This window comes from Erpetoichthys calabaricus, chromosome 1, assembly GCF_900747795.2.
Source record: "Erpetoichthys calabaricus chromosome 1, fErpCal1.3, whole genome shotgun sequence".
Taxonomy (NCBI): Eukaryota; Metazoa; Chordata; class Cladistia; order Polypteriformes; family Polypteridae; genus Erpetoichthys; species Erpetoichthys calabaricus.
Genome location: NC_041394.2, coordinates 347700468 through 347722882, shown reverse-complemented (window position 1 = coordinate 347722882; position 22415 = coordinate 347700468). Strand labels below are relative to the sequence as shown.

General features: G+C 39.2%; 5 protein-coding genes across 7 annotated transcripts in view; 2 read left to right on the top strand and 3 right to left on the bottom strand.

The window, feature by feature from the left end:
- Positions 1 to 6217, bottom strand: part of LOC114641817 (gastrula zinc finger protein XlCGF52.1-like) — a 45057-nt gene extending 38840 nt beyond the window's left edge. Inside the window, exons 1-2 of the mRNA XM_028790874.2 lie at positions 6084 to 6217; positions 5220 to 5297 (exon numbers count right to left, since the gene is read on the bottom strand). The gene's annotated coding sequence lies outside the window, so the exon portion shown is untranslated. The remainder of the gene's footprint in view (positions 1 to 5219; positions 5298 to 6083) is intronic.
- The window catches only part of LOC114668454 (zinc finger protein 883-like), a 492666-nt gene that overhangs the window by 242798 nt on the left and 227453 nt on the right, over positions 1 to 22415 (bottom strand). The window lies entirely within an intron of this gene.
- LOC114668248 (zinc finger protein 345-like) overlaps positions 1 to 22415 on the bottom strand; it is a 394673-nt gene that overhangs the window by 144847 nt on the left and 227411 nt on the right. The window lies entirely within an intron of this gene.
- LOC114669347 (zinc finger protein OZF-like) overlaps positions 1 to 22415 on the top strand; it is a 314266-nt gene that overhangs the window by 186677 nt on the left and 105174 nt on the right. The gene's annotated exons all lie outside the window — the stretch shown is intronic.
- LOC114668418 (oocyte zinc finger protein XlCOF6-like) overlaps positions 21146 to 22415 on the top strand; it is a 34143-nt gene continuing 32873 nt past the window's right edge. Inside the window, exon 1 of the mRNA XM_028824178.2 lies at positions 21146 to 21282. The gene's annotated coding sequence lies outside the window, so the exon portion shown is untranslated. The remainder of the gene's footprint in view (positions 21283 to 22415) is intronic.

The following is a 22415-nucleotide window of genomic DNA, read 5'->3' as shown; positions in this document are numbered from 1 at the left end:
AAATTGGAAAAAATCAAGTATTCAGTTAGAGGATCTGTACAAATTTTTTGCAAAACCTGGCAGGATCTAATCAATAATATCTTAGAATAAGCTCTTAATGCACCGAGGAAGCAATTATCTCCACATTTCTTTTTCTTCTCCATTTATCTCTATTGATAATTGAACTCATCAATTTAGGTATGTCTACAAGCCTTAAGTTTTACTCTGTTGGCCATGCTCTCTCTCTCAGGGGTGGGAGGCAACTTCTTTTCAATCCTCTCTTTTGTAAAAATTGATCCATTTGTATGGAATGATTACAATAAAATTAATAAAATTTTAAATAAATAAATAACAATAATAATAATAACAAAAACTGTGGTAACACACAATAAAATAATTGTTGGCGTTAACTTGCCCAGCTCTAGTAATTTTTTTTTTGCCTTTTTTTTACTAATTCTTTGCCTTTGTATTGGATTTAAAACTAATATCACACATTCTTGTCCTTTGCTTCTTTCGGCCTTAACACAAGGCTTTCTAGAACTGTTCTCCCGTGGCTGGTATCTGTGTGGGTAACTGGAAAGTTTCTCACGGATTCTCTGCTCTAATGTCTAGCTTTGATGAATAGGTGATGGAAACCACCTCTTGTCACTTGTTGAGTAGTTGTGGAAATGACAGTTTTGACGGTCTACTAGTTAACATGTTATTTTAATTAGGCTGAGTAGATACACAAGGGTACATAGTTTTGCTGTGAATCTGAAATTTGCTTGGGTAATTTTTGGAAATCTACTATGCTATACATCAATTGGTTGTCATGGATTATTCTGTCTACTCAGCTATCTGATGAATTTTACCGACTTTGGACAAATCATTCTCCAGAGTCCAAAAGTACATTCACCAGGGATCTCGTCATCATTTTTGTCTCAACATGAGTAACAGAGGGTCTATTCATTCATTTTGGTCTGGAAGACATTATTGTCTATGTATTTATGAATGACACATTGATCATAACGTGCTGATTCCTCTGGTAAAATCACTGGAATGTGTGTCTATAGGCACTTTGAAGTTTGGATTACTTAACACTTGATCTGTCTCTAACAAAGCTCTGCTGATTAGTGATTTTATTATAGACATTAAGATGGACTGATTATGCCTTATGGAGACTTAGCAGAAACCAGGTGATTATTTTCATTTAAATCAAGTGCTCCCTCCGGGGAATGTCTGCATCTCTAAATCTTGTTCTTCAAGAAGGGGAGGCAATCTCGCAATAATTCACCGCAAAGACCTAAAATGATCATTGATACCTCTCCCAGAGCATCATTCCTTTGAACTGTTAGCTAACAAACTCTGTGGGCCTTCACCTACTATAATTGCTGCAATAAACAGGCCTCCTAAACCATCAAGTGTTTTTATTCCAGAACTTTTTACTATTTTAACTACTCTGTTTGTGATGTCGCCTAATGTCATCCTCATGGGTGATTTTAACATACACTTTGATGCATTCACAAAAGATTTTAATGAAATGCTTGATTGTTTTAATTTAATTCAATATGTGAACTTCTCAACTCATAACAAAGGTAATATTTTACACCATTTTAGTCTGCTGCTTTGGTATCATAACCCACAAACTTATTTCTACTAAATTACCCATCTCGGATCACAAAATGATTACTTTTGACATTAGCTTACCTCTCGGTAAATTAAAGGTTCAGTGTGTGATTTAATTTCATAATATCAAGCAAGTAAACCCAAACAGCCTTATTAGCATATTGCAAATACAGCCTGCTTCTACTACCACACCATCAGAACAAGTAGACCACCACAATGTTGCTCCATCATCTGCCTCTGATACACTGGCTCCCTTAAAAACATGAACTGTGTCATTTATTCATACTTCTCCTTGGTTCACACCTGAACTCAGTCAGCTCAAGGCCATGAGCCAATGGTTGGAGTGTCTAGCTAATAAGATGGGTTTTGTTATACATAAGGAAATGTATTGTGAGAGATGGCCGGCAGCTCAACCCGGCCGACACCCCCAGGACACTAAATGGTGACTTCCCTGCAGCTTAGCGGTGCCCCAGATTCCCGCAGGGCACTATGGGAGATGGAGTTCGGCTTCACAGCCCTGCTGGGTAACGTGGGTGGCGCCAGGGGATGCTGCAGGGAGACACAGGGACTTCTGTTTCCCATATAGCCCGGAAGTACTCCCAAGTCATGGGGACGGAAGGCCAAAAGTACTTCCGGGCTGAAGAAAATACAAGTCTCCATCTGACCCAGAAGTGCTGGTGAATCACATGGACAGAAGGACAGAAGCACTTCTGGGTAAAGGACTATATAAAGGACTAGTGGAGACCCAGCAAGGGAGCCGGAGTTAGGAGGGAGTGTGACGGAGCTGCTGGGAGGAGAGAATTGTTATAGTTATTGTATTGTTATTATAGTTATTACCCGTTTGTTGTGGTGGAGGTTCTTTGGGGCACTATAGAAAAGAAGTAAAAATATTCTTATTTCTTTTAACCAGTGTCCAGTGTGTTTGTTTGTTGGGGAAAAGGTGAGCAATAGTGCCACCTAGTGTTCACTATCACAGTATTTAGATCATATGTTAAATTTTACAAAATTTAACTTTGCTAAAAAATTAAAGAGCACTCCCCGCGTGATTTTATCAAGGTGTACTGCCAATGGTGTAAGACGCCCCAGTAGAGTTTTTCAAACCCATGTCTCCTGAATGACTGATTGGTTGAAAGTCTTCAATTTTAGTGTGTCATGAGAGGATGTGCAGCATTTTTCATAATGGCACTTATTGTTAAAGATATACAGCCCTTCACCACAGTGGAGTTGAGTTGGTTTAGGTATGCTCTGCATAACATAAATCGCTAACTATTAGGTAGTTACCTTAAGTTTGAACTGATCTGTCCTGACAACAGGGGTAAGTTAATTTATCACCATAGTAAGCCTTGCCCTTTAAAAATGGAGTTACAAGGTGGTAATACAATGTCCACGATATAATTAAAATTGGATTAAAACAATGTATTTTATTATGCATGTTGTTAAACTGTTATGTAATTATATTTAGAAAGTTTTAAATTTTAAAGTAAACGCAGGTATTTATATTAACTTATTTTAATTGGTTTGGATTGTAGCCAATGATGGCGCAGGTCTTTACGCAAAAGAAAGTAAAAAAGGGAGAAAAAAGGGAAGCGTGGGGGAATGGTGTAGGTATTGGTATAAACTTGTCGCCAGATAACTAACTATATTTGAGCTGTTACCGTGACAAATATGGTTATTTTCAATGGTAAAACTTCAACTTGAAGTTTTGTTAACAAAGAGCTGATTCCAGTATAGCAAAGCGTAATATGTTATGTACAATTTTGCTTTGCTTCAGTTATGAACTTCCCCAAAATTAGTTGATCCCTGTAAAGAGTTAATAGCATACTGACAATGTAATCTGTTGTAGTGCAAGCGTTAATTGGCGTTACACCTCACAACCTGCAAGCACCACGTTTCTTGGCTCTGCTGCCAGAAGCACGGTGGACGCTGTGGGGGTGGGTTATGGTTTCAGTTCTCCCTAAGCTTTTCCTGATTTTTATTTCATTTATTTTGTACTGATAATTTGTAATTGATTTATCATTTAAGAGGCATAGGGGAGAAGCCGCTTAATGTGACGCTCTGTTCCCTTTTATTTTTCCTATTGTTTTGGAAAGGTTTGCTATATTTTTTTTTTATGTTTTTTGTTATGAATATATAATTATAAAATTAGGATTTTTTTTTTGTATAAAGCTATGTGTATTGTAAATAGTTCTCGCTGGGAAATTTGAGTAATTTTTTGTAAATAGTTTTATATGCAATGTATTTATTGTGTAAATAAATGGGCAGAAACGCGGTGGACTCTGTGGGAGCCTAGAGGAGAACCTGTTTATGTGAGGCCCTCTTCCCTTTTTTTCCTTTTGTTTTGGAAAGTTTCTTGGAGAGGAAAATAAAAGCTTCTGTTTTGACCCTACGTGCCTCTGACTTGACGATCATTTACACGACGCAGAGAAAAGCAGTTTGCAGTTGACTACACCTGCACGGAGTTAACTGTCGAGAAAGAATATGTGGACGTGCTAGTGGTTCAACAAACTGTATTGAGAATGCCAAACTAGTGAGCTTACTTTCTTTTTATTAGTTTTTGAATGGCTTAGGTTTAATAGGTTAGGTTTAAACACTAAAATTGTTTACCTGGACTTAAATCTACTGAATTTATTATTTTGTATGGGATGTGGGATGTATATGTTTAAATAATTGTTCATACAGATAAATTAAACTTTTGAGTTCTGGTGTGTTTTTAATAATAACTGGCTTGCTATTAAGGGAAAAAAGAGAGTATAGTGATTTAACAAATGGCTAAAGTTTTATTACATGTGGTTTAGTAATGTGGGGTACAATTCATAGTAAGGTTACGTACATTACTGAGTCAACTGGTTAAAATATTAGTGTATCTTTTTTGTCATAGAGTATGGGGTAGATTATTAAACTTTAGATTATAAATTAGTTCATTAGATTACTAAAACAGATTTGTTCATTAAACAAAAATAGCTTTACGTCACATGGTTAGACAGTGGAGTGCCACTGGACAGCCAATGAGATTGTGACTTTTCTCAAATAATTTAGGAGTACTAACTCCTCATAAAATTTTCAGATTCTGTCTAGAATATATACACATTTTTATGTTTGGGCTTAGAAAAACATGAGAAAACAAACTTTGTGCGTGGAAAATTTTATAGGAGAACAAGACAAAAAATAAACATTTAAGTGACTTTCAATCTATGTAAATGTCAAGATTTTTGTAGAAAACATTACTAACAGAAATAGACGTTTCTTATGTATAGCTGTAATGTGAAGGCAACGTAACGCTACTAAGCTAACTTAATATCTTCACATTCTAGCAATGCTAAATACTATACAGTTCTTATTTATTCCTTTATACCGTGACCCTGTGTTAGGATATAGCAGGTTGGAAAATGACTGACTGAATGACTGAAGCTTCACTTAAAAAAAAAATATTTTTCAATGTAATTTCTGCCTTATGTCTTGACATTTAAATCTTAAATTAACTTTTTTTTTTTATTGGTGTATTGCAAACTTTTCACAGGCACAACAATAAAGCAACACTAAAAACATTAAAAAAACAACACTAAACACAAGTAAATAGAAGTTATTTTATCTTAACTTTGGAAAATATGTCAACTTGTGTGTATAATGGTACCTACTGTTATTTTCTTTTTCCAGCTTTTCAAATACGTTTATGCAGTTTGGATTGCAGACAAGAATCGTACTATCATTGCCACCTGTGCACAAAGACAAGAACATCAATGTTATGTTTTAAAAGAACCTGACAACGACACGCATGACAAGTTTCAGGTAAGTGTAACATCACTGGATCAATTATCATGAAACTGTTTTGTGAGCAGGTCTTTCTGAAAGATGTATTGCTAAAAAATGTATGAAATTTAAAAATATACATACAAGACATTCGTCATTTCACTAACTAATCTTTGCATGGTGTAACCTGTAGACAAGAGGTGTTTTTTGAGGATAGAAAGATGGATAAGTAATTACTGATGACGTAAAAAAAATGCCCATCTTATCTCTGCAATCGAGTGTTATTCTAAGGGTTACGTAGTGAGCAGTAAGCAGAACTACATATATGCGACATTCATAATTTCACCGATTAATCTTTGTATTGAGCAACCTATAAACATTAACAAGTCACTGTTAATACAAAGTGCCCATCTTGGCTCATAGACTAGCAGAACTGCAGTGTGTAGTGGGAATAAAGTCGCATTAATACAGCGTTCGACGATTCGAGAAGAACACGACAAGAGGAATACACGGAAAGGAATGAATAGTACCAGGTGGCGTGTATGGATGCTTTGAAGTAAAAACAGGACTCGAAAGAAAGTGGATCGGAGACTCAAAAAACAATGAACAGCAACGACACGCAGATGGCCAAAGAACATCAACGCGCCGCTCGCCTCTCATTCAAGTCGCCTGCCGTAATTCTGAATGGAGCGAATGAATACTCACACGTCCATAAAGTGCATCCCCAAAACACATAACAGTTACTTACTTACTGTCTGTCTCTCTGCGACTGAGTTCTTTTTGAACTCGTTCACACTCCTGCTCACTCAACAACAATCCTGCTTCCGTGTAGTACTTCTCAGTGTGAAACGGCGGCCGCAGCGTCGCTTCAGTCTCCGTCGCCCTACATGCCGTCACCCAGAGTCTAGCGGCGTGTCATTGGCACTAGTAATTGACGTTGCAAGAGGAAAATATGCTGTCAAAATAAAAGTCTTACTTGCACTTAATGCTGCTCTATCGTGTGGTGGCTGTGGCAAATGCGCTCTATCAGCTCGTGCTCCTAATCTCTCCTCTCCTCCTATGAAATAACAAGCACCTATCAAAAGATGATGATGATGATTATTAAAGGTACATTCCTAAAATAAATATAGAGAAGACTGTGGTTAAAACGCACAAAAAACAAACACAGTTTCAATTTTTCCTTCATTTAACAAGATAACTTTTTGAAAGGATAATATATATGAATTATATATAATATACATCATTTCTTTGATAAAGATCAAACATTTGTTTATTTTTAATTTAGGAATAATCACTAAATTATACTGAAAGAAGGCGCTAATGTTTGTGTTTCTAATGGATGAATTTGCATACTGTATCATATAAAAAGGGGTTAAGGGGAAACGGTTTAGGACATATCAGAATCTTATAAACTAGTAACAGTTCAGACTAATTACACAGTCTTCTCATTGAGCTTAAAAGCTGAATCACTAATAAAATATTAATTTTATATTAACTATCATGGATTAAGATTAGGGCAGCTTCCCGGGTCCTCCCTGAGTGGAGTTTGCATGTTCTCCCCGTATCTGCATGGTGCAGGTTAGGTGCATTGGCGATTCTAAATTGTCCCCAGTGTGTGCTTGGTGTGTGTGTGTGTGTGTGTGTGTGTGTGTGTGTGTGTCCTGTGGTGGGCTAGCACCCTGCCCGGGATTTGTTCCCTGCCTTGCGCCCTGTGCTGGATGGGATTGGCTCCATTATTGGTTGGATAATGGATTGATGGATGGATTAAGATCATTTTTTTCTCTGGTCATTCCAGATTTAAAAAAATTGACCAAGAGGTGAGCATTTATGAAAATTTTAGGTCTTGTTATTATTAAACTTGCCAAGTATACAAATCTAAGTGTACCAATTTTAGAGATAAGATAGGGGACAAAATTCTAATGAAAAATTTAATTTAATGGAAATTACCTAATCCAATTCATTCTGAAAGTGTTGTTGAAAGTGGGAAATTCAAAAATAAGACCACCAATGAATGTTTTCCTTTCATTTAAAATTTTGTAACATTTTGAAATTTTCTCATAGCTGAATTATCAAGATACAATGTTATAGCAATTCTTGAAATGTCCTTTACTTTGGTAACCAGAATTCGGCTTCCTAATGTCAAATTAGTTGAAAACCATAAAGTTTTTTGTTTTTTTTTGTATTTGGTACACTGTATTAAACCCCAAGAGGAATATCTTGAGTATTTTCTATAATAAAATGCAAAATTAAAGAGCATCAATTGTTACTGCCATATGAAAAGGTAGTTCTCAAGTAATTTCCCTGTTTCTTAAATGTAAAATGACCAGCAGGTAATCTGCCACTTCACACATACACACTGATATTGGTTTGATTCCTGTGCCTGGTTGTTATCTGTGTAAAGTTTCCTTGTTCCCGCTTTGCTAATGTGAATTGTTCTTTGGTTTTCCTCTCACAATTCCTGAAGATGTGCAGGTTAAGTAATTAAGCTCTAACACGTTGACCCCATGTGAGTGTTGGTGTGTGCCGGAGTGGGCCCTGTGACGGACTAATCCCCTGTCCTAGGTTGTCCACTGCAAGGTTATTATAGTTAAGGAAAACTAGAATCAAAACTGAAACTATTAATAAAAAAAACATTTTTTAAACTGAAATAAAATAATTAACAAAACCGAAATGAAAAACTGAAACTGAACGAAGCTATTAAAGTAGCTGAAAAGACTAACTGAAATAAAATAATAATTTACTAAGAATACTTTTACTTTTCGTCACAACCAGACTAGCTCAAGGGCTAATCTGAGCTGCAGGGGACCCGGAATTAATAAAAAAAAATGCAATTTGAATTTCATATTTGGTTTTTGAATACATTTTCCCGCAGTTAGTCTTTAACAGGGTGGCGCAGTGGATAGTGCTGCTGCCTCGCAGTTGGGAGACCTGGGGACCTGGGTTCGCTTCCCGGGTCCTCCCTGCGTGGAGTTTGCATGTTCTCCCCGTGTCTGCGTGGGTTTCCTCCCGGTACTCCGGTTTCCTTCAACAGTCCAAAGACATGCTGGTTAGGTGGATTGGTGATTCCTAAATTGGCCATAGTGTGTGTTTGTGTGTGTCTTGCGGTGAGTTGGCACCCTGCCCGGGACTGATTCGTGCCCTGTGTTGGCTGGGATTGGCTCCAGCAGACCCCCGTGACCCTGTGTTCGGATTCAGCGGGTTGGAACATGGATGGATGGATAGTCTTTAACACTTAAAACTTTTAACTCTAAAACAAAAAGTTATCCACCACAAGCCGCCCGCATATAGTTATCCAGTGATCAGCAGCTGGTGACGGAGGGCGGGTGTTGACACAGCATTTGCGGTGACATCGTAAACTCAATACGAGCCCGTAAAGCAATTTACTGTGTGATAACAGTGACAGTTTATCAGGAGCTGATAGTGACAGCATGATAGATTGTGGTTCAAGTGTTAGTGAAGCGTACCGAGGGGATGATTTTACTTTGAATGTGCTCGGCAGCTTTGGCATTCAGTGGAACTCCGGGGCTCAAGAGAGAAGTATGAAGGAAAGGAGGCTAGTATTAGGAGATGGAATTACAGCAAAGCAAACTGGAAGAAATGTAAAATATTATGTAAGAAATGTTTAATAGGGATAAATCTAGAGGAGGATGTGAATTTGTGCATTATCAAATAGTGTGAGATTATGTATATCAAGCGTTGAAAGTGATTCCACAGAAAAAAAGGTATTAAGAGAAAAAAGGTGCAATTTGGGAGAAAAAGAGTACATTTAGGAAAATTAAGAAAAAATATTCTATAAATAATTTTATTACATATAAAAAGGCCCAGTCAGTTGTAAGGTGGTGAAACAGGCTAAAAAGATGTATACTGGAGGTCCATTTGGGAAAGTATTGGGAAAGAAACTTCAGTTACAGATGTCTGGAGAATGACTAAGAAAATGGGAGAGGTTAATCAGGATAAGAGAATTCCAGCATTAAATGATGAGGGAAGAGTGATGGTAACAGAAGTGGAGAAGGCTGAATTACTAGGTAAAACCTTTATTAACATACACCGTGAAGACAGTTTGACTGAAGAAATTAGGAAACATAGGAGTACAACTTTAAGAGATAATCCTGATGTGTTGGTAGCAAGAAGTAGCGATGATGATATTATGGATGCAAAGTTTTCTTTGAAAAAATTTTAAAAAGCAGTTGCAAAAGCTAAGAAAACATCTCTTGGAAAAGATGACTTATGCTATTGCATGTCTGAGAATATGTCAGAAATATCAATGGAAGTAATACTGAAATTCTGTAATTATATTTGAAAGGTAAGGCGCATCCCCACTTTGTGGAAAAATGGTGAATCCAATTTTGAAACCAGGTAAATCCCCTTCAGACCCGTCTAGCTATGGACCAGTAGATAGATAGATAGATAGATAGATAGATAGATAGATAGATAGATAGATAGATAGATAGATAGATAGATAGATAGATAGATAGATAGATAGATAGATAGATACTTTATTAATCCCAATGGGAAATTCACAATTCACAGTATATCTAACTTCTCACTTATGTAAAACCATGGAACAAATGGTAACAATACTGCATTTGTTAGAGAAGAAAGGAGAAATAGTTGCTCATCAAAATGGATTTAGGAAAGGTAGAAAGACGTTGGATTCCATTTTGTGTCTAGAAGATGATATTAGAAAAGCACAGGTTAATAAAGAATTTGTAGTTGTGGTATTTTTTTTTTTGATAGTGAAAATGCCTATGATATGTTATGGAAGGAAGGACTTTTAGTTAAATTGAGTAATTTAGGAACAGGTGGAAGAATGTATAACATTTTTTTTTTAATTTCCTTTTTGAAAGATTTATGCAGGTAAGGATGGGAAAAGAATACTCTAAATCGGGGTGCCCAATGCGTCACGATCGACCCGTAGATCGCAAAGGTAGTGCAGATAGATCGCGTTGCATTCAAATAATTTTTTTTTAAAACGTTAGTCTATCATATATCCTCCCTATGGCATTTGCCACTTGATTGACATACAGGGCGGCCAGTCTGAGATCTCTTTTCTTCTAACATACTGGTCATCCCGCATGCATGATCAAACGCGTGAGCTACTGCAAAACTCCAGCTGTGATCTAGCCTTCCAATTTATATCGACTAAAGAAGGGATTTAAAAAAATTGTTTGGGGAGGGTATGGGCTGGATGTGGAATTGGAAGAGGATTTTTTTCTCACAATGTCACAATCAAAGTGCATTTGTCTGATCTGTCAATCTATTGCTATTCCAAAGAAGGAAAATGTGGAAAGGCACTTTCGAACTGTTCATAAAAACTACGAAAACTGATTTCCTTCCGAAAAGCGATCTGAGAAAGAGAAAGGAGAGGGAACTAAAATCGCAGTTAATCGGACAGCCGTCATTTTTCACTTGGCTGAATTCAAAAGCAAAGGCAGACACACCGAAGCGTCGTTCCGGGTGAGTCACTCGATCATTAAGCATAAGAAGTCCTTGAGGGTGATTCACGCGCATCAAAAATTGCAACACTGTTTCATCTAAAACTCCTCTACAGTGGAGGATGACATTTTGACACTACAGGCTGACATTCAGCTGAAGTCTGGGGCTCTTGGACAGTTTTGGAACTTACTCACAGAGGGAAAGTACCCAAGCATGAGGAAATGTGTTACCTCCTTGACTGCATTATTCGGCTCTACTTATTTATGTGAGTCAGCCTTTTCCCACATGACGATTATTAAATCCAAATACTATAGTGACCCTAAATGTATTGAATTGTTATTGTACCATAAAGGTTATTCAGTAATGCAAGGTACAACAACATATATTTTATGTATAAAGTATACTCAGTATATATTTTTAATGTAGGTAGATCATTTCAACCTGGTCATTTTAAAAGTTGCTCACAAGCCGAAAAAGTGTGGGCACCCCTGCTCTAAATCATACAATTTAGAGAATGGTAACACACAAGGGAGTATGTATAGTCCATTATTATTTAATATAATGATTAATGATATTTTTTGTAACATTGGGACTGGTGTTGGTAAATCATTAAATGCGGATGATGGTGCATTTTGAATTTCAGTTACATTGTACATAAAATGCAATTAGCCATTAATGATCTATATTACTAACCGAGAATGCTAAACCGGATGATGGACGCAGGCACATCCGGCCATGGGCCGTAGCTGCAAAAAGACGTACTGCGCAGGCGCAAAAAGAGTCCGCAAGAGTCGGCTGAGGAGCCGAGAAAGGCGGACAAAAGAGGGCGACAAAGGCGGATGAGGGGCCGCGAGTGGCGGACAAGACCACAGAAAAAAGGAGTGAGCACATACAAAAAGGAGTCACACAGGCACCGAAAAAAGGAAAAGGCACATAAAAAAGTACTCAACCGCGGGCAAAGCACAAAACACATTGCACACGAAACTAAACACAACAAAAAAAAAAAGAACAGACGAGCGCACAACAGCAAGGCACGACCACACCCCCCCCCCCCCCCCCCCCCCAGGCACCGGACGGGACACACACCAAGAGGGGGATTCAACAAGCCCATGGAAGACAATAAAAAAGAACACAAAACCACCCCACAGACCCTACAAGCAAGGGACGGGACACACACAAAGAGGGGGATTCAAACAAGACACAGGAACACAAAAAGAAAGAAGACGCTCGCGCAACAACAATCCCCCCCACACATCCATAAGAAGTGACACCCAAAGCCACATATTCTAAAGTGAACGTCGACACCTTCACACTAGGCAGCATGGGTGTCGGCGTAGGTGTCAAGCCCATGGGACACAAAAAGAAAGAAGACGCAAGCGCAACAACAATCCTCAATCCTCATATAAAGAGGAAAGGGTACAACTTCAGGCAACACTTCAAGAAATGGGGATTAATAGTTTTACTTTAAAAGATTTGATTAGCTATGAAAATAACCATAGTCCGTATCATAGAGTAGTTTTCCAGTATTGAGAATCTAGAAGGCTTTAATGGGGTGATTTAGTTTGAGTTCTAAATTGAGTTTTTTTTTCCCCTGCATATTCTGCACCACACTCCAGTCTAGTTGGTGGCAGCAATGCAGAGGAGTAAGATCGCTGTCAAAACTAACTTGTCAATAATTTAAGTCAAATTTACATTTCACATGTGTCAATTATGCTTGTGCTTCTGAAAATTATGAGTACAATTCTCAAGTGTGAAGAAACAGTCAAAAATATGTCATTAGACACACGAGGTATTCTCTATCGAAGAAGAAACAATTGATTTTTGTTACTACGCATGTGCCACAATGGTAGAAAGGTGGACTTACTTTTGACAGAGATCACACTTCCTATTGAACCCCCTTAAAGTGGCTCCAAAGGGCAATACACAAAAAACAAAATAAAACTGACACAATGAAATCAATTAAACAATGACAACATGCAATTGACAATAAAAAGTGAGAGCATGAAATTAACAAATTAACGGCAGTGCGTTTTAATCTTTTCATAACGTCTTATCCGAGTGTCCAGATGTTTGTTATACGTGTAATGGAAAGCAAGGTATTGCGGAAGGCTCCCAACCTTTGGATTTTGGTACTCTTGCTCATATATTTGGGATTGGGGTGTGATGCACGGAATTAAGACCCCCCCCCCCCCCCCATCCCCTTGGAGAATATGAATATATACAAAACTACAAACAGAAGTAAACATCTGGGGCTTTGCATAATATAAACTCCTGAAGCAACCCCTCATGACGGCACTGCTCTTAAGTGAAGTTTTTTATATTTTTAATGCTTGTGATTTTGTTGTGAAAACACAGAGTTAGATTAACGACTTAGTACACAGAATTTTATGCCCTTATAATGGTAGAAATATTTAGGACAAAAATAAATAAGCAAAATAAATAAAAAAATGTGTAGTATGACAATAAATACATAATAACATTAAATAGAGGAGTTTGCAATGTTCTTCCCGTGTCTGCAGGGATTTCCTCCCACAGTGCAAAGACATGCAGGTTTGGTGCTTTGGCAGTACTCAATTGTGTGTGTGTGTGTGTGTGTGTGTGTGTGTGTGTGTGTGTGTGTGTGTGTGTGTGTGTGTTTTCAACCTGCGATGGACTGGTGTCCTATGCTGGCTGGGATAGGCCCCGGCAGACCCTTGCGACTCTGTTCAGGACTAAGTGGGTTTGAAAATGACTGACTGACATAATGAACAAAAGGCAAATTTCGTGACCCATTTAATTATTTGTACTTGCATTTCATGTTGTTATTATTTATTTAGTGACACATTTCACAATAATTTTATTTATTTTCATGTTATTTATTTATTTGTGCTATTTATCCATACATCAATCCAATTTCTAAACCCACTTTATCCTGTGCAGAGGCAGAGTTATGGGGAAGCTGGAGCCTATCCTAGGAAGCATAAAGCACATTTCTTTTCTTTTGTCTGTGCCAATTAAATATCATATAAATCTCATTCATCAGATTACAGTGTGCCAACTTTGCCAGCCAGTATAACCCATGTAACCATGTTGGCCCAAGAAAAACTCAACTGAATTTTCCAAAAGGCATCCATCTTGTCACAAATGTTTTAAAATTAGGGTGGTGCAGTGCCATTTAACCCTTTGCAATGGTAACTGAGCATCACAGTGAAACATTTTCATTGGATATGCCAAGTTTGCCAGCCAATTTGACCCATGAACTCACATTGGTCCAGGCAAATCTCAGCTGCACAGCTGCAACATTAAAAAAAAGGAAACTTGTCACAAAGCTATGAAAATGAGGCTGGTAAAATGAAGCACAACCCTCTGCAGCGCCTGTTAAACATCAAAGTTAATTTTAGTCATTAAAAATGGGAATGTGACAAATGTGCCAGTCAATTTGAGCCAGATACTCACCTTGGTCTGTGCAAAACTCAACTGCAACTTAATAAAGGCATCTGTATTTTCAACTAGGGTGGTCCAACACCATTTACCTTTTACAGTGCCCATTAAACATCATGGTTAATTTCCTTCATTGCCAAATTTGCCAGTCAGTCTGACCCATGTAACCACACAACTGCACTTTAATAAAGGTATTCACTTTTCTGTGAAAATAAGAGTGGGTCAAGAGCACACAATACTATACTGTATAATGCCAGTCAAACATCACATTGAAATCTGTTCATTAAATATATGGGAATATGACAAATTTGAAAGCCCATTTGACCCATGCACTCAAAGTTCAATTGCAATTTAACAAAGGCATCTTTCTTTTCTCAAAACTAGTGTAGCCCAATGTCATCCAACCCTCTGCAGTGCCAATTAAATATCTAATTCCATTCATTAGATGTGGGAATGTGCCAACTTTGCCTGTCAATTTGACCCATGTACCCAACTCAGATATATCAAAGGCATCTGTCTTGTCAAAAAGCCATGAAAATAATGGCTGCCCAACATCACCTAACGCTTTACTGTGCCCATTAAATATCCAAGTACATCTTACTCATTGGATATGACAGTGTTCCAAGTCTGTGATTGAGTTGGGCAAAACTGACCTGCCATTTAACAAAGGCAACTGTCTTGTCGCAAAACTTTGAAAATTAAGCTGGTCCAGCTTGATGTAACTTCTTTGCATCCGATCAGGTAGAAAATGTGGAAAACTGATTTTTTTTTCAAATAAAGGGCCCATTTTACTTATAGTGATGCACGTTAATATCTTTTTATGCTGCAGAATATTTTGACTGGCTCTTATCATTGAATAAGTAACTGCTTTGCACAAGTTATGTGAAAAAGAAACCAGCTGGAAGCGAATAAGTTCAGGCTCATGTGAATTGGTCACGTTCTCCCCATATCTCTGTGGGCTTTATGCCAGACCTCCTAAAGACTTGCAGGCAAAATAAATAGAGGGTCCAATGGTGCACCCCAATGATGGATTAGCGTCACTGTGTAATCAGAATAATAAGTTTAATGTCACTGTGCTCTGTGCAGACATTTTAAATCTGTTTTTTCTTGTCTTTTTACATGTACAGCTGACCCAGATTTAGTACAAAGGGGCTCAGCATTTAGAATTGCTAGGCCAAGCATCGGATAAGATAGACAAAGACAGCTGGGGGAACGTGCAGTCAGCCTGAAGACAGATGTATACTATTTTTTGTCTCTTAAAAATCAGCATAAGATCTTCTTTCCTTGTTTGGAATTGGACTATTTGCTTACATGGGGGCCTGCATGTGGAGAAAACAGTACAAAAGACTTGGACAGCAGCCAAACATCTTTGAAGCCGATGGACGGATGGGAGATATTGTCATCCATCCTGAAAATCCTTCCATCGCAGCGACAAAAATGGCAGACTGTATACATTGAGATCCCATCTGGATAAAAGTCTTGCTATGGCTTCCTCGTCTGTAATGCTGCATAAATCATCATTAAAGAAATCTAAGTTATTTTCTCTTATGTGATTTCTTATTACCGTATCACTATGGGAGAGATATCACCTTTTAATATTATATCTATATAGTTTTGGGTTACCTAAGACAAAAGAACTTATTCCAACCAGGGAGCTAGTGCTCCCTAGAGGAAAATACATGGCCTAGGCTGATTGTCCATAGATGTTCATTAAATGCTGATAGGAAAGAGACCTCCAGTTAGATCACAAACATGCAAGACTGAGGTGGCAATTGAATCGACTACCAAAGCTTTAGCCCTTATATATGGAGTAGGATTTCTGTCAAAAGTAACTCCACCTTTCTACCTTTGTGGTACATGCGTAGTAGCAAAAATTGATTGTTTCTTCTTTGACAGAGAATGCCTTGTGTGTCCACTTACTTTTTTTGACAGTTTGTTCTTGCTTGAGAATTTTACTCATAATTTCAGAAGCAAGCATATCTTTTAGAAGCACAGGCGTATTTTTTAGAAGCAAGTACAATTTTTAGAAGCGCAAGAGTAATTTTCAGAAGCAAGTGTAACTTTCAGAGCAAACGGGTCACTAGGTGGTTTTTCGACCAACAGCCCTATACTTTTTCAGTTGTTTACCGCTGGGGCACCCTGCAGGCCAATGCCGATGCCCTTTCTTGGAGTCATGACCTCTCAGCCATGGGTCTAGGCTGAGGGGGGTGCTGTGTGACACACTTGCACAAGGGAAGCAGTTAAAAGGCTCAAAAGAAGGTAATTCCAAGCCAGGCCAGGGGGTAGCAGAGTGCAATAATCCTATCTCTGATTTGAATGCAGACCAAACATGGGACATCCCGCCTGGGTCCAACAACGTCACTTCCCCTGACTGACCTTAAAACCCTGCCAACTACTTCCAGTTAATCATTTTTGTTTTGAACTCAATCTGTACACAACTGTGCATCTTATTTTGCTCTTTTGCTGTCAAAGCAGAAGTATATGGGTGGCTGCCCCAAACCTTTTTTGTGTGTCAAGGCTAATTATTTCACTATAAATATACTGCTCAAAAAAATTAAAGGAACACTTTTTAATCAGAGTATAACATCAAATCAATAAAACTTCTGGGCTATTTATCTGGTCAGTTAAGTAGCAGAGGGATTTGTTAATCAGTTTCAGCTACTTTGATGTTAATAAAATTAAGAACAGGTGCACTAGAGGGGCAACAATGAGACAACCCCCAAAACAGGAATGAATGGTTTAACAGGTGAAGGGAGGCCACTGACATTTTTTCCTCCTCATCTGTTTTGTCACTCGTTTTGCATTTGGCTACAGTCAGTGTCACTACTGGTAGCATGAGGCCATACTTGGACCCTACAGAGGTGGCACAGGTAGTCCAACTTCTCCAAGATGGCAGACACATCAATGCGCGCCATATGTTTCCTACGTCTCCCAGCACAGTCTCAAGGGCATGTAGGAGATTCCAGGAGACAGGCAGTTACTCTAGGAGAGTTGGACAGGGCCCTTCGTAGAAGGTCCTTAACCCATCAGCAGGACCCACTGGTATCTGCTCCTTTGGGCAAGGAGGAACAGGATGAGCACTGCCAGAGGCTACAAAATGACCTCCAGCAGGCAGGCCACTGGTGTGAATGTCTCTGACCAAACAATCAGAAACAGACTTCATGAGGGTGGCCTGAAGGCCCAACATCCTCTGGTGGGCCCTGTGCTCACTGCCTGCCTGGCACCATGGAGCTCAATTGGCATTTGCCATAGAATACCAGAATTGGCAGGTCCACCACTGGTGCCCTGTTCTTTTCACAGATGATAGCAGGTTCACCCTAAGCACATGTGACAGACGTGAAATGGTCTGGAGAAGCCGTGGAGAACGTTATGCTGCCTGTAACATCGTTCAGCATGACCGGTTTGGTGGTAGGTCAGTGATGGTCTGGGGAGGCATATCAATGGCGGGACGCATAGACCTCTACAGGCTAGACAACAGCACCTTGACTGCCATTAGGTGTCAGGATGAAATCCTTGGACCCATTGTCAGGCCCTATGCTGGTGCAATGGTTCCTGGGTTCCTCCTGGTGCACAACAATGCCCGGCCTCATGTGGCAAGAGTATGCAGGTAGTTCCTGGAGGATGAAGGAATTGATTCCATTGACTACCCTACCCCACTCCCTCACCTGACCTCAATCCAATAGAACACCTCTGGGTGGGACATTATGTTTCTATCCATCTGACGCCTCACACTGTCCATGAGCTCCATGATGCCCTGGTCCAGATCTGGGAGGAGATCCCCCAGAACACCATCCGTCATCTCATTAGGAGCATGGGGGCCATACAAACTACTGAGTACGATTTGGAGTTGCTGCAATGAAATATTGGTGAAATGGACAAGCCTGCCGCACCATTTTTTCCCTTTGATTTTCGGGGTGTCTTTGAATTTAGACCTCTGTAGGTTGATCATTTTCATTTCCATCAAACGATGTGGCTGCCATCCTTTCGTTCCTAACACATCACCATATCAGTATAGATATCCAGCAGGATTTTTTTTTTCCCATTGAGATCTGATGCATTTTCAAAGTGTTCCTTTAATTTTTTTGAGGAGTTTCCTCTTTTATATGATGATTTGATTGAAGTGGGACATGAAAAGGACATTATGAAAAAGTAACTAATCTGTATGGGGCATACTATTTTCATGATCTTTGTTCAATTGTGAAAATACAATTCCATCAAACATTTAGTATTAAATTCCCTTTCTGTATTTCCTGATCTGTTTCACTTTGGAGTTAAGATAAAACATGTGTAAAGACAAAATAAAAAACAAAGAAAAACAACTCCTTTAAAATTAAAAAAATCCTAATCTAAAGGGGAAGCTGTATCACTAGGTTCGGAGCATATGCCGATACAGCGTCCACATGACGATCCACCCAGACTGGAACCCGAGTACAGCCAAGCAAAGGGTGACACCTCAGCACAGCACTGAAACAATCCTGCCACCCAACCCCAAATCTTCCCTGCAAGTTGTAGCAGGGTTTTATATTTTTGTGAAAGCTCTTTAGTTGTTAAAAAATATATATTTATTTATTTGTATTTGTACGCTTTTAGATAGATAGATAGATAGATAGATAGATAGATAGATAGATAGATAGATAGATAGATAGATAGATAGATAGATAGATAGATAGATAGATAGATAGATAGATACTTTATTAATCCCGATGGGAAATTCACATTCTTCAGCAGCAGCATACTGATACAATAAATAATATTAAATTAAAGAATGATAATAATACAGGTGAAAAAAACAGACAATAACTATGTATAATGTTAAATATTAACGTTTACCCCCCCTGGTGGAATTAAAGAGTCGCATAGTTTGGGGGAGGAACGATCTCCTCAATCTGTCTGTGGAGCAGGACAGTGACAGCAGTCTGTCGCTGAAGCTGCTCTTCTGTCTGGAGATGATACTATTTAGTGGATGCAGTGGATTCTCCATAATTGATAGGAGCCTGCTGAGCACCCTTCGCTCTGCCACAGATGTTAAACTGTCCAGCTCCATGCCAACAATAGAGCCTGCCTTCCTCACCAGTTTGTCCAGGCGTGAGGCGTCTTTCCTCTTAATGCTGCCTCCCCAGCACACCACTGTGTAGAAGAGGGCGCTCGCCACAACTGTTTGATAGAACATCTGCAGCATCTTATTGCAGATGTTGAAGGAAGCCAGCCTTCTAAGGAAGTATAACCGGCTTTGTCCTTTCTTGCACAGCGCATTAGTATTGGCAGTCCAGTCTAATTTATCATCCAGCTGCACTCCCAGATATTTATAGGTCTGCACCATCTGCACACAGTCACCTTTGATGATCACTGGGTCTATGAGGGGTCTGGGCCTCCTAAAATCCACCACCAGCTCCTTGGTTTTGCTGGTGTTCAGGTGTAGGTGGTTTGAGTCGCACCATTTAACAAAGTCATTGATTAGGTCCCTATACTCCTCCTCCAGCCCATTCCTGATACAGCCCACGATAGCAGTGTCATCAGCGAACTTTTGCACATGGCAGGACTCCGAGTTGTATTGGAATACTTTATTAATCCCAAGGGGAAATTCACATACTCCAGCAGCACCTTACTGATACAAAAAAAAAAAAAACAATATTAAATTAAAGATTGATAATAATGCAGGTAAAAACAGACAATAACTTTATATAATGTTAACGTTTAAACCCCCCCCCCCCCCACCCCCCCCCCCCCCGGGTGGAATTGAAGAATCGCATAGTTTGGGGGAGGAACGATTTCCTCAGTCTGTCAGTCAGCTTTTCGATATTGATATGATTTATTTTGGGGAACACTGTCAAATAATAGATACATTGTAAAGGTAGCAGCTTGATTTTGGAGTTGGGGTGGGGTGGGGGTTGGGGGGGTGGATGAGGTTTTCGCAATTTCTTTTTGGCTTGGAAAAAAAAATAAAAACACTTTAAAGCTATCTACTTGCGTAAGGATTTATTCTTATGGGTTATTCTTAGCTGTAAAAACTTTATCCTCTTGTAATTTTATAAATACTTCATTTTTTTCACCGTTATTATTATTATTATTATTTTCTTCTCAGGACAGCAAATTTAATCTGTGAAGCATTAAACATTTTATGAAATTATTATGCAGTTTACAGAACTTTGAAAAAATGAATAGTGATAATATTCAAGGGGAAAAACAATTGTTTTATTAAAGATGAACCTTATTAGCGCAAAATATTTGACCGCCTCTACTCGATGCGTTTTACTTCAAACTTGTTTTGTTCTGTAAGGAGACGTGGCACAATTCATAACAAGGAGCTTCACGGTGTGGGCGTCTTTAGAATGTAGCGGGGCTCACTAGAGTACCCAACAGAGAGATACGAGAACACAGCTCAGTAAGCCAATTCGTGCATAACATCAGGAATCCATTTATTTATGTACACATGTATAGTTCTTCTTTTGATTTAGTTTTACAAGTGTTGTTTCGTACAAGATTCACTCCGATTGCTGTGGCCCACTTATCACTCCTCTCCACTCCAGATTAAAAAAGTGACCAGTTTTATAAATTTCGCTTTAGCTTTTGCGATAGTTTTATTTAACGACTACACGACAGTCGCCAGTTTCATCTGCCATTAGCGCATTAACGTGACATGGGGATTTCTCTGCGGCTCCTTTAAGAATGTATTTGCGTTTCCATCCTGTGAACGCGCGATCAGAGTCCTGCGCGTTCTGATAGGTTTGAAAGCTGCACGCATGCGCATAAAGTACAAGTCTTTTGGTGTTCCGCCTATCACTAAGTATTAGTAATCAAAGTGTTGTGAGCATATATTGTAATCCTAGACATACCTCCTCGATAGATAGCATGGTTAGATAGAACACCTCTTAACTTGTACGGCGCACACCCGACGTTTTAATTTCGTTTTCAACTTTTAAGCAAATCATCATATGTACCTTTGGTAGCGTCCGGCTGACGTCATCCAGGGCGACGGCTACTGACACAAGGCTGGCGCCTCGGTTTGTGCACATAATTATAAGGGAGGAAGACTGTAGCGGAGTAGGACTTTGAACGAAGTTGGAAAGAGCCTCACTGCTGAGAAACAAACAGACGGTAAGTGCTCTGGGTTTGGGTGCGCACTTTATGGATGTGTGAGTTTTAATTCGCTCCACTCCGACTAATCGCACGCGACTTGAGAGAGATGCTCGCGGTTCATTCGTGTCCTTAAGCCCAGCAGAATCACATGTGAAAACTCTCCCGGCATTTAATAAGGTCGTAAGTCCTCCGCGCACACCTCAATATTCAGGTCGCATACCTGTGCTTTAATAATACCGTTTCAGGAGTGGCACCATTTTTCATTCACAAAATGGCAAATCCATCTCTGTTCTTGCTATTATCAATAGCAGCCTTTCCTCAGTGTTACCTTTCCTGCCTGTCTCCAGACCGTGGTCGGGGTGACGCAGGGGAGCTTCTCCTTCGTCGTGTTCAGTGGTGTGAAGCTCCAGGGCCAGAGCACGTGCTCTGGGGTAAAACCCTGTCCCTGAGTTCCCTTGTCCTAATTTTCAACAAGGAGCGACACAGAAGGCTTGAAGGCTCCAAAGTTAACTTTATTGAAAATACTTTTTAGGTGCTTGTTTTCAAGTTAACAGAGACCAACGCCAAGAGAGTGATCCGCTACAATCCAACACAATACACACACAATCGACTTCCTCCTTTTTTTTTTTTTACAATTTATATTCAAAACTCCACCCCTCAACACCGACAACTCCACCCACATCCCACATTCAGTATGATCGAGATGTCAGGCTGTGATTTTAAGCTCTGATCCCAACATTACCCCCACTGCTGGATGGTGATTAACAGCACCATTCCAGAACTAAGAAAAAAAAAACATAACCTTAGTAACATATAAATAGATTCCTATATTGCATAACTTTCCTCTCTCTGCAAACAAGTACATTTCAACATATGAATATAAGAAAAATAACAAGAACAAGTTTTCACAGAACAGTTGTCAATTTAGTTCAATGGACCACCCATTCACCAAATTTGTTTGGTGGTCTCCTTTTTCTTCTGGGTCTCGCGGTGGGTAGTGGGTTGAAAGGAGAGCTGAAGATACTCTCTTCCATGCTTTGCAGCTCCGCACTACCCCCACTAGTAGGGTGCCTGTCTTCATTTGTGTAACCGAAGGTGGCATTCAGAGGAGGCTGATTTGGACTTAATGGGCTCCAAGTCTTGTCATTATC